Source organism: Callospermophilus lateralis, unplaced genomic scaffold (assembly GCF_048772815.1).
Source record: "Callospermophilus lateralis isolate mCalLat2 unplaced genomic scaffold, mCalLat2.hap1 Scaffold_65, whole genome shotgun sequence".
Lineage (NCBI taxonomy): Eukaryota > Metazoa > Chordata > Mammalia > Rodentia > Sciuridae > Callospermophilus > Callospermophilus lateralis.
The window spans coordinates 196,559-209,518 of record NW_027514826.1 but is presented as its reverse complement, the minus strand read 5'-3'; the positions used below and the strand labels follow the sequence as shown (position 1 = coordinate 209,518).

The 12,960-nt window shown below is 32.5% G+C and overlaps 1 pseudogene; it reads left to right on the top strand.

Moving 5' to 3' along the window:
• LOC143389793 (DENN domain-containing protein 1B-like) overlaps positions 1 to 12,960 on the top strand; it is a 33,514-nt pseudogene that overhangs the window by 7,520 nt on the left and 13,034 nt on the right.

Below are 12,960 nucleotides of genomic sequence, written 5' to 3'. Positions count from 1 at the left end.
AGCCTTGTTTCTCACACACACAAAATTCTAGATGCTAGGAAAGTTTTTGCAGTTAGTAGGCCCTCATTTTATTCCTGGAGCAAGCCTAGATAGCTTGTATAGTTTTGCCAAATGTGTGCTTTTCTCCTGAATTTCACTCTTATCTTTTATAAAAGTACAATAATAAAAAAACATGTTCAGACTCATTCATTATTTAAAATTTGATCCTTCTAGTCAGTAGGATGTTTTCTTTTGAACACTTTTCTGCGAGGCAATGAAATCTTTTCAAATTAAGAATTCTGCTCTTTGGAGAATTATTCCCTAAATCAATTTCAACAAATTATGATATTTAGAATATACTTAATAACTTTTTATCATTTATCTTGTATCATATCAGACATGAATCAAAAGATTTGAGGCAAGTTAATCAGTTATTTTGTGACCTTCATAATTTTACCTAAAACTGATCTCTCCAGATTGCTCATGTTCTAAAATATGTGCACTAAAATTCCTTCTTTGACTATAAATTGCTGTGAATACTACTTCTAATTTCTTTATGTGGGTATAACAGATTTTTAAGCAGCAGAGGCCATGTTTTTGCCTCTGTTTTATACACTAAACACATTATTTGAATAACTGTCATGAACTGGGCCTCATTCTCATCATGGAGTTAGCTTAGCATATAAAGTACTATAAGTAATTGAGATGCTATTTCTGATGTTATATTGATATTGGCATCATTTCACCCTGTGTTTTGAACATACTACTGAAGTACTGGATGTGTATTTGTTGAATAAATAATGATTTTGTGCTGTACTTATAATATTTTTTCTATACTTATTTCTATGCTAGAAAGTTTTTTCTGTTTTCTGTACTTTTCCATATTAAAAGAGCCCATAAAGCAAACAAGAGATGGAACACACATTCTCATAATTTAAGAATTACAGCAAAGTGAACTATATATTTGATTTGACTAAAAGATTTTCTAATTCATCTTTTCATTAGATCCTTGCATTAGTCAAAGCCATTTGTTTGGTGCGTTTCTATAGTGAATAGTTGCTGACATTGTTGAATGTCAGTTTGGTGAATTGAAAAGGATAGAAAGAATCTACTCCATCTTCTAGGTAGTATGAAGGAAACCTAATGAGTAGGCAGGGTTGTATACATTTAAATACAGTGCACAAATTGCAGAACTATGGAAGAGATTAATACTAGCTTCAACTTGATACAGGAGAACCTGGAAAGATAAGTATGATCAGGTGGATTAGAGGATGTCTGGATAAACTAGAATATAGTCCAAATGCAGTAAAAGCAAAGATGGGTACAAACTCTTAAAAGATGGGAACAAAAGCATTTTTCCTTGGTAATTACATATTTTTACCAATGAAATATAGGAATTAATATAGGACCTCTTAAATAGATTAGGTAGCTTTATGAATGAAGAATGTGAAAGTGCTTTCAAGTCTAAAGAAGAATAGGATATAATTTACAGTTATTGGCTTTTTGGATTACTTTTACTATGTGGTATGTTTTAGTTTGCTTCATTTACAATGAAGAATTAATTGTTTTATTCAGTTCAAGATATTCCTTATGGTATGCCAAATACTCTACTGATTACTACAGATATTAACAGGAAGGAAAGAAGATCCTTCTCTGCAAAGAAATTGGGAAAGTTGTGTGTTTACTTTTTCTAAAAGCACCTTGAGAGTTCAGGATGGGTTAAGTGGAGCATGGCCTTTGTACTTGAAGTTTTCAGCATGTGTGTCTTCAGTTTCTCTGTCTATACAGTGAGGTTCGCAATGCCTTCTTTTTGGTGAGACTTAAATTCAGTGATTATATTTTTTACAACTTTACTTCTTCCTTTGAGAAGTTGGACTCTATAATTTTAATATAAATTAAAAGAAGAGAAGTAGACTAAATAGATTGAGATTTGAATCTTGGTTAGGTGGACTTATTATTCCTGAGTCACTTTCCTTATTTGTTAGATATGATAACAATCATGCTGAACTTCAACCTGTGGTGACTAAAAGAAATAATGTATGCTAAGCACCCAGCACACAATCATGTATTTAGGAAACAGAAAATAAATGTGAATTCCTTTCTTCTCCTTTTTCACTCTGGCCACAGTGAATGGGAATTTCAAGTAGAGCAAAGGCTAAGGCTTTTGTGAAACTCCCAGTTGTCTTTAGTTAAGTTATACTCCACACACTTCACAGCAGGACTTGGGACACTCAAATCTGGAGCCAAACTTTAGTGAAAAACAGATAGCTTTCAAAGTGTTAATATATATATATATATATATATATATATATATATATATATATATATATATATGTATATGTATGTATGAAATAGATATACCATCACAATGGCTTTATTTGTAAAATTTCTGTGACTGCCTATAAAAGCACCTTAATAAAATTTTGTAAAGTTGCCTGAGTTTCTTGAAGTTTAAACATTTGCCCCAATAATTTTCTGGTATGATATGCTTCCTCTTTGCCCCTAGCTTGTCACAATTTTAAATTAAGGCTGTACTTTAGAAATCTGGTAGATCCCCCATGTGTTTTTTATAGGTTACCAGACAAAATAGACTAAATGTTAGCCTTTGTGTGATTTGTGGAAATATTAAATACAGCCTAAATATGATTTAATTTAGGTATAATGAAATAGTGAATGATGGTGTCCTGGAAAATAGTTTTAGGTTATAATAAGCTCCTTTTCTATGCAAATAGTAATTCTAAATGTGATCATGTGTACTTATTTTTAAAGTGTTAATAGAACTATGCTGAACCAGACACATTCATTATCATTTTCTAGGCAAAAAAAAACACGCAAAGCTGGGATTGAAGGAAGTGAAGAGTAAACTGAAGCACAAGGTGTGTGGTGTTGTTTCCTTCTACCCTCACTGTTGTCTTCATCTGAAGCTTATATGTTTACAAGTCACATGAGATTTATGTTTTTAATGACTTTTGAAATATGCTTATCCCTTTGTTCAAAAGTGTATTTTTCATAACAAGCCCTCTGGCAACTCTCTGCCATTCTATATGCATACTCTGAACAGTCATTTCTTTATTCTTTGAATATTTTATCACAGAACTGTGGAGATCTTCAAAGATGATTAACCAGATGTATGTTTTCATAAAGTTGATTGCCTTGATATTACAATTGAAGTTCTTGCTTCATGCTGAGAATTTTTTTTAAAAAAGATACCTTTGAAATAGAATTAATTCAGAAATGCCATTGTTTGGTTTAGAGGCTCTTTGCAAAACAGTTACTTTAAATTGGAAAATATTCTTAATTTTGTATATGAGGATTTATATTAAAATTTATGATATTGCAGGTATTTGAATCATTATGTCAGTATATGTGTATTTTGTTTGCTTATATATTATGATAAATTTTATTATAAATTGTTACAGTTTTTACTTTCACCTTTCAAGAAAGCATAATAATTGAAATTTTCAGAGTAGTTCAGGTTATTCAAGAGTTTATTATGAAAATTAATTCACATTTTAGAAGAATGTACTTTGTTCCTAAATGGACTATTTAAATTTTATAGTTGAAGTGTTTTTTATTGTATGCATGTGTATCAGATACTAAGTCTATTAATCAAATAACTCTGATAATAGAATAAATATGCTAAAATAATTCCTTGCTCATTTTTTCATGTATAGGAAAATGAGGAAGACTATGGGACCTGTTCTGGTTCGGTACAATATACACCAGTTTACACTTTACACAGCGAAAAGGGAGGAAACATAGAAAAGCGTAAGCTTGCCCAGGTAAGGTCATTTACCCTGTTGGCTCCATGTTCTAAAATTACATAATTTTAGTGAATTCTTTAAGGACAGTTTTGGATCCATTAATTTTTTGTCTCATGATAAGAAAACCTGTAGTATTGTCGAGGAAATGATGGTGGATTCTGGGTATTAGATTAAGAACCAGATGTCCCAGCCATCAGTCTCTATATATAGGTTGAGCATCCCTAATCTGAAATCCACAACCAAAACTGAGCAACTCAAAACACAGGTGCACTATAATATTTATAAAAACACTGAATAAAATTATCTTCAGGCTATATAAAATATATATGAAACACAAACGCATTTTGCATTTAGACTTGGGCCCCATTCCCAAGATCTCATGTAGATGCAAATATTCTAAAATCCTAAACTCCCAAATCTAAAACATTTCTGGTTCTGAGCATTCCAGATAAGGGATGCTCAGCCTGTACTTCATCATGTCATCACAGAGCTCATAATCCAGTGGGGGGAGACAAGTATTTGATTTCCATAGAGTATGAACACCGTGCTGATGAACAAGAAATTACAGATTTCCTTTACTACAAAAAATCAAAGGAAACTCATATATAGACATTTGTTTACTAAAACAGTCTGTGAAAACCTCTATAGAAGCTGCTCAACTTACAATGGGGTTACTCCTGATATAAACCCACCCTAAGCTGAAATATTATAATTGAAAATGATTTTATACACCTAATTTACCAAACCTTTACCTTAGGAGCACAGTACACTGTGGAGTTATTTGCCCTAGTGGCTGCATGGCTGACTGGGAGCTGTGACTCACTGCCATGTCCAGAGCTGAGAGAGGGTGTCGCATCACATATGACTTGCCTGGGAATAATCCACAGCTTGCAGTATGGTTTCTTCTAGAAACATGTTGCTTTTTCTTATCATTATAAACTCAAAAAATTGTTTAAGTTGAACCATTGTAAATTGGGGGCTCTCTGTATGTCTATCACTTTTCAGAGGTAGATATTTTACTTGCTAGAAATATTTAAAGCTTCTGCCTCTATGTTAATGCCACTTAAAAGACAGTGGTAAAGCTTTCTGAATCATAGCATTGTTTGCCTCTCATTTAGTATCAAAAGTATATTTCTGTAGGTTTTTAACCAAGGAAAATTTATATCCATCAAATTATATTTTAAATGCTGTTAGAAAACAATGTTTAAAACAGAATTCTTGAATGGATATACAAATTACAAAAATAAAGAACTAGAGAGTAGCTACAAAGCTTATTACAGCCACCAGAGTTTATAAGCAGAAGTTGATGGCTAGAATGGTCCCATCACAAGGCAATTTGCCTTAAGATTCATAACTAATCAGTGGCAGAGGAGGTATAGAAGTTTCTTTCTAATGCTTAGTTAACTTTCAGGGATAGCTGGATACCGAAGATTATAGATGACCATAAAATGCAAATATGTCTTTGTGTAAGTCTATTTTGTGCTGCTATAACAGAACACCTGAGACTGGATAGTTTATAAAGAACAGAGCTTTATTGCTTATCTTTCTGAAGGCTGGAAAGTTCAGGGCAAAGGCATGAGAATTTGGTAAGGCCATTATGTAGTGTCATCAAGGGGCAGAAGGGAAGGTAGAGGGCAAAAAAGAACAAGATGGCCAAACTGACCCTTTTATAAGGCACCAGTACCACTTCTGAGGGTGAGCCCTCCTAATCTAATCGGTTCTTAAAGATCCCATTGTTACACTGCAGTTAAATTTAACATGACTTTTGGAGGGAGCAAACATTCAAACCATAGCAGTCTTTAAGAATGGGAAAGGGCCAGTAAAGCTGTACTAACATCCTAGACATTTGTAAAGAAAACCCATTCATTTGATAGTTCAACACCTACTGTGTGTTAGGCACTTTTCTAGATACAAAGTAGGTATATAGAAGGAAACTTAAAACTTCTGTTTTCATGGGACTATTCTGTAACATGTTAAGTAGTTTCTCTTCATTTTCTACTTATTAAACTGATATCTATATCTAGTTATATTACTATATCTAGTTATATTACTCTGAAATGATTAGAATTGCTTAATTGCAGCATATTGTTAATACTTGTGAGCTAAATGAAGCCTTTATAAAGCCCTTATTCCCTGTAGAAGCTTTTGTGGTCACTATTAACTGAAAAACATTAACTTGTAAACTAATGATATGTTTGCTATTGATATTTCTGATTCTACTCCCCTCACAAGTATGTTCAATTCTTGTCTGTTTTCAACCCTTAATATCTTTAAAAAAAAACTTTGTAGAACAATTTACTGGCTTAATAATGGGACATTTAGATCATAATTACCATGGCAAAAAAGATTTTTATATGAAAAAATATGAGATCTTTTTTACCTATAGGATGCTTGAAGATGAAAACAAAATATGTAAATTAAAGAAACTCTTAAATGTCAGTTTTAAGTTAAACTATTGTCAGGTTTTTGTATTTAAAACTATTCCTTTCTTTTAACATGACATAACATGTCTAATATAATTTAGTTTTAAAATCATTTTTTTTAAATTTCTGGTTTTGTTTTTTGCTACTTCCTAGAGACAAATTTTTCTTCTTATTGTGTAAACTTAAAGTCTACAAAGATATTTTGATATACGTGATAAAATGTTTACTCAAGATAATTAACATATCCATCACCCTCCCAAGTTACCTTTAGTGTAGTGAGGGCACCTAAAAGCTACTTCCTTCGCAGATTTCCAATATAAAATACAATATTAACAATTCTGATCAATACACAGTACATTCTGATCAAAAAAATATATTAGGTCATAGAAAACCCTACATGATAACAGGTCCCATTCATTGTATGAATCTTCAGGCTGTCATTTGTTGTCACATCACTAAGTTACTGGTGTTTGTAAGTTAGCATTATATGAGTTCTCAAGAAGATATGACAGAGTGATGGCTATAAAAAGAATTGAGAAGTAGGGCTTATTCTTTTATGAATTCTATTGTTATATCATGTGCATGTATGACTTTAACAACAAATTTCACCATTATGTACAACTAAAATACATCAATAAAAAATATGGAGACAAACAAAAAGCCAAATCATAAACCATGAAACAATGTCATTCACCACTGCAAAAAAAAAAAAAAAAACAGAATTCTAATTACTATACAGGAATTTCTTCATCATATTTATAATTATGATGCAGAAATTAAGAGTGTCTAGGAAATCTTTACATTTTAAGTGATAAGTATCTAGTTTCAAGAAGCCTGTATACCCAGTATATTTCCCATTATATCAGTGGATTTGTATATCCGAGAGTCTTTATTTCATAGCTAAATATATTCGTATGTCCAAACATTTGTGTCCTAATATTTTTTAAAAATTTAATGTTTTATTTGTATTTTTTCTATCACTGAAGTTTGATTGATTTTAGATTCATGTATATACTTATCAAAGAGTTAAATTTGTGGCCAGAGAAATAAGAGAGAGTACCATGTTATCAGGGACACTGGGAGGTAATAAGAGTGAGTAGGGTGATCAGGAGAAGTAATCTCAGAGAAGGGTTTTAAGAGCTGTAACCGTATCTCATAAAATGTCTATCATTTATAATTGCTTTATAAAACTATTTGCTAAAAAGTCATCTTGGAGCAATTCTTTCATTTTTACTTTCCATCTTAAATTTTCCCCCAAGTCTCGCAGAATTCATGCTTTCTAATAATGCTAATTTTACTTCTTTGAGATGAGTTTTATTACTCTGAAATGATAGACTGTTTGTGGCCAGAGGCTTATTTCTAAAAGCAGAACATGGTGTATTCAAATTGAAATTGTCCTAATCCTTTATTTGAAATATTTATTTTTTTAGTGTTTAGCAAATTTGCACAAATGAAAAAAACAGTATCAGGACATTTGTGATCCATGATATGGGTATTCCTTCAATATCTAAGTTAAAGAAAATACATAGGCCTGCGATAGAACTGGAAACAGGAAATGGAAAGAGCAGTCAGGGAAGAATGTCAGATTCCCTTCACTTACCCCTGCAGTACCTGGTCTGTTCTATGTTCATTGTGCATTCTGTATACTGGTTTCTTTGCTTCTCTGGGCCCTCGTATAAATCTTGCTGGTCCTCAGTTGAAGCAGCTACTATTCGAAATGGAGAGGAATTCCAGAATCCAATTCCTTATGGAAGGATGTAATCGGCCCACTTGGACCCAGAATTAATCCTTGGTTCAATAAACTCCAGCCAGAGAAAACAGAAAGAGACCGTGTTATCAGGGACAGTGGGAGGTGGTAGGAGTGAGTAGGGTGATCAGGGGAAGCAATTCTCAGAGAAGGGAATTTCAGTACTATGACAGTATCTCATAAAATGTCTATTATTTATAATTGCTTTATAAAGCTATTTGCCAAAACGCAAACAAACAAAAAAACAAATCCATATTGTTAAGTTCCTAGAAGCTGGATCTTTGAACTTATCTGAAGGTAAGTTTAAGGTCAGCCTGTCATAATGTTCTCTTGCCTTAATTCTCATATGACAATTGAGCCACTTCCACAAACGAAAAAGGTTACAAGCAGAAATAAATTTAGAATACACTATTTGCATGTTGAGCAAAGAAATCGAGAGGGGACAGCCATAGTTTACTGCTCTTCTTTGTAGTCTATTACTGTAGAAGCTTCCTTGGAGCATCCATCTTTTAGAAATGATACAATCCCATTGATTTAATAAAAACATGAGCCGCTATATTGTAGATGAGACAGAAAGCTGCTGCTAGAGTCATGAGCATATTCTTTTAGGCTGATTTCCAAATCAATTATTTTTTTTTACTTCTAATTCCTCATGTATAATAATATGAGTAGATTAAATTTTTAACTAATTATGTAAATATTTCTAGGAAAAGTTAAATGTGGTTAAAATCAGAATCTAGATATCAGTATGTACTGCAGTAACACTAATTCTTATTTATTCATTTATATTTTTCCTATTTCCAAAAATACAATTTAACACCTTACAAGTAATCATAGAAGAGTAAAATTTAAATACATCTATTTAAGTTAGATAAGACTGAAGACTGACAGAAAGTAAGTATAATAAGAAGTTGTGAAAGCACTTTTTCTTCCTCAGCAGCCAAAATGAAGAGACATGCACAACTATGCAAATTATTATGTACAGGGTTTTAAGTTGTTCAGAAATTACATAATCATCCTAGGAAATAGGGAAGATGCTTTGGATCCACAGATAAATTAGTATTCCAGGGGCTCATATTTTGATGGAGTTATCAAACAATGACAAGGATCTTTGTTTTAAGAGACAAAAACTTGTTTTTCTTTGTTTGATCTCTTCTGTGTACAGTTTTTATTATTTGAATTGTTCAGATTCATTAATATCCTTCTCAAAGACAGTTATATTTCCTAGCACTGGACTTACTTAGCTCTCACATGAACTTTGAATCACTTGAAAAAATAAAAACTACAACTGAAAATACACTTAAAATATAAACTTTTTCTTCCTTCTATAAGGCTGTCTAGCAGAATAATATCACTTTCTTGTGTTAGAACTGGCCTCTGAGTTACATATCAAAAGGAGGGATGCTCCAGTTCCTGTCTATTTAATTCATCAAATAACCAAATTATCTTAAAAGATACGTCATGTGCTAAATTTAATGACTTAAAAGCAAGATTCTGGAGGGAATTTTAGGATTTGGTGTTTCGAATAATATTCCTTTTCTTAATTTCTTTTCTATTCCTCCATTTTTATAGAGTTGAAATCATAAAAGAGGGCACTAGAGCAACCTTAGAAAACACGGAGAAAGATGGACAGGTTCTTGATACAGTGAGGACCTCTCTGTCTGTCTGTATTATGTGATTCATACAAAACTCCCAACAATCCAATCAGAGGGGAAACTATTATCCCTTCCCCATTTTTCAGACTTATAAGCAGGGAAATTGAGAGATTAAGATTTTCACACTGAGTTCTTCAGGTAATAAATGGCAGAATAGGAATTCAAAAGCAGAAAGATGAGTTTTAATGCTTGATTGCCTAACCACTACCATGGTACCTTTGGGCTGGGTAGAGTGCTTGAAGCAGACAGGAAGTTAGAGATGAGGGCATACAGCGTTAGTGCCACAAGGTGACCTGACTGAAAAAGATAGTAGCATTGATTGAGCTCGCATCCAAAAAGAACATCCCTTAGCAATATATGTCATTTTCCTGGGATTCTATACACATTTAATGCATATAAAATATCTGCCACATAAAAAGTACTCAATAGTTGGTAGGTGTTTATTTATATCTATACATAATCTTGATTGCCAGGTCTTTTAGGCAGTGCCACCATCAGACTTTCTTCTCTCTTGGTAGTTACTGCCCAGAGTCACTAACAATTATCTGGACACTAAAAGAGCAAGAGTTCCTGAAATTTACCTTCTTTATTTGAAGTAGGCATGACTTGAAATCTCAGTATATGATTTGAAAAACAATATATATGCCATTATACTGGCAAATCCCCTTTTTGTCAAAATGTAAGACCCTATGTGTGTTATTTTATTGTCGGTAAAATTATCTCAGCAATGCATGTGGGTTCCTAGTCCATTTGATTATCTATTTTAGAAGTAGATCTCAAGTGTAACAATAACATTACATTTCTAGTTTCCAGTGAGAGTTGCCAGTGAAAGACTTTATTTGCATTTGATATTTATTTGATATTTTCCAAATTATAAAAATGGAATGATTTTAGAATATATTTTAAAGTAAAAAAGTAAAGTTTGTAATCTGGGTGCTATAAAAAAGAACAAGATCCAAAATATGTCTTGTTTTAAGCCTGTGTTCCATTATTTAGCTTATATTTGCTATAGATTGTAAATCTACAGTCCACCCCCAGCAAGCAGTAATTTGTGTGCTGGTCTGCTAATTAGGATGGTTATTTTCTGTTTTGTTGATGAGGCTTAAATAAATGTCGAGGGTACAGCCATGAAGATCTCCCAATTAGGCTTCACATTTGTAAAGCCCAACCCTTTTCCCTTTTGTGTGAAGATGACAGTTCTAACAGCAGCCCCAGCCTAACAGGACTCCAGGGAAAGGATCCTCCTCTGGTTTTATTGAAAACAGGGCCAGTTGAGTCCAGTGAGAATACTGCCACTGGTCATGGTCCAGAGCAGTTTTAATCCTGACAATGTACTTACCTTCTTTCATCAATTTTATTTTAGAAAAGAATGCTAAATGCTGAGTGAACAATATTTAGACTATTAAGACTGTGATCTGAAGTTATTTTTAAAAAATTATAAAATTTTTGAAGAATAAGAAATTCTTTTAAATAATATGTAAAATTTATATAAATTTAAGGTTCTGCTCCATTTTAATAATATTAGCCATTCTTGACTTAGTCTGGCAATTACAGAATTATAGCATGTATTTATCTAAGTATATGATACACACATGTGCACATGCACACATACACACACACACACACACACACACACACACACACAATTACACTAGTGAACAAGTATGCGAGCTGAGCTATATTACAAGTCAGAATTAACAGATGGATGGCCCTAAGCAAGGGAAAAAATCACTGCAACAAAATCTAGTGAAAGTGGAGGAGTGAAGCTTTTTGTTAAGCCCTATTAAAATCCTGGCATACATATCACTTTTAACTCTTTCATGTCTGGGAAAAATAACAATCTTCTTAGATTTTCTACCTGTTCTATCAGGTATGTAAAAGCTGCACAAGAAAATATGAATGGAAGATTATTTTCATTAATAATATGATATAATGCAATGTGCCTGTTAATAAATAGGTTTGGAATGTAGTCAGAATTTTAACTTAAACAGTGTTTACAAATAGAAATATGTGTAATAGTCATAATAGCAACTGATAAGAGCAAGTAAATTGGTGGACATATTTTTAATATAGTCATATGGACTAATATGAACTAGTTTGAGATATGAGCAGTTATCTTTTGAATGCATAAGGAATGTGTTTTCACCATAAAATATGATCTATGAGCTTTTTCATTTCTACCTACTGTGCCAGGTGCCATGCCCAATTAATGAATGAAACTTTGCTGTCTTTTTGAGTCTTTGTGTATTAGAATGATTTGTAAATCATTCTAATGGTTTTGTGGAATATAGGACAATAGCCATGAGCTCATTTTATAATTAATGAGTAGTATACTTTTATCTGTAAAAAATATGCTCTGAAGATAATTACTTTTTTGGTTTGCATAGATTTGTAAGGCATTTGAAAGCTATATTTTCATTGAACTTAAAAAGAAATCCCTATATGGTAGCATCTTTATAAATGTGAGAAGACATTTGTCTTATAGATGATCATATTTTAAAATGCTGAAAATGAACTTGCTTTCATGAAACTTATAGGAGCAAATGAAAATGTAGGTGTTTTCTTAAATTACTTAGTCCTAAGGATAAAACAAGATGAGGTATTCACACCTAATAGGGTGTGACTCATATTAATATATTTATGACAAACTTACTTCATAGGAATTCAGAGGATTCCAGGAATAATAGGTGCACAGATGAAATAATAGATTTCAGGAAATGATATACTTGTTTTGGGATCTTTGGAAAAATACAGTTCATTGAACAGCTTTTCTGGACTGGACAGTACAGAAAAGACATAGTCATAGTTTACAGAGGGAAGTAGCCACTTGCTTCTGACCAAGTAAAAAAAGTGATTGTAAATCACAAGGGGATAACTGTGTTGGAGTAGGTGACAGATAATTGAAAATAATACTTAACTTTGTAAAATAAGTTTATTTTTACAAAATAATACAAATAAGTTTGACTAAATCATAATTAGCAAATACATAAATAAATCAATCAATAAATAAATTTGTACTTTTAGCACTTCATTTACTTTGGATCAATCGTGAGAACATTTGAAACTAAAATGCTGGATTAAAGTTATTAATTTGAAGAAGGCTTCAAATGGTAAACAATTGGCTGGGCACAGTGGTGCATGCCTGTAATCCCAGCAGCTTGGGAGGCTGAGACAGGAGGATCACAAGTTCAAAGCCAGCCTCAGGAAAAGTAAGGTACTAAGCAACTCAGTGAGACCCTGTCTCTAAATAAAACAAAAAATAGGACTGGAATGTGGTTCAGTGGGTGAGTGCCCCTGAGTTCAATCCCTGGTACAAAAAGAAAAGAGAGAGAGAGAGAGAAATGATAAACATCTGAAATAAGTTAAATGAGTGTGTGTCTGTCAACAAATGC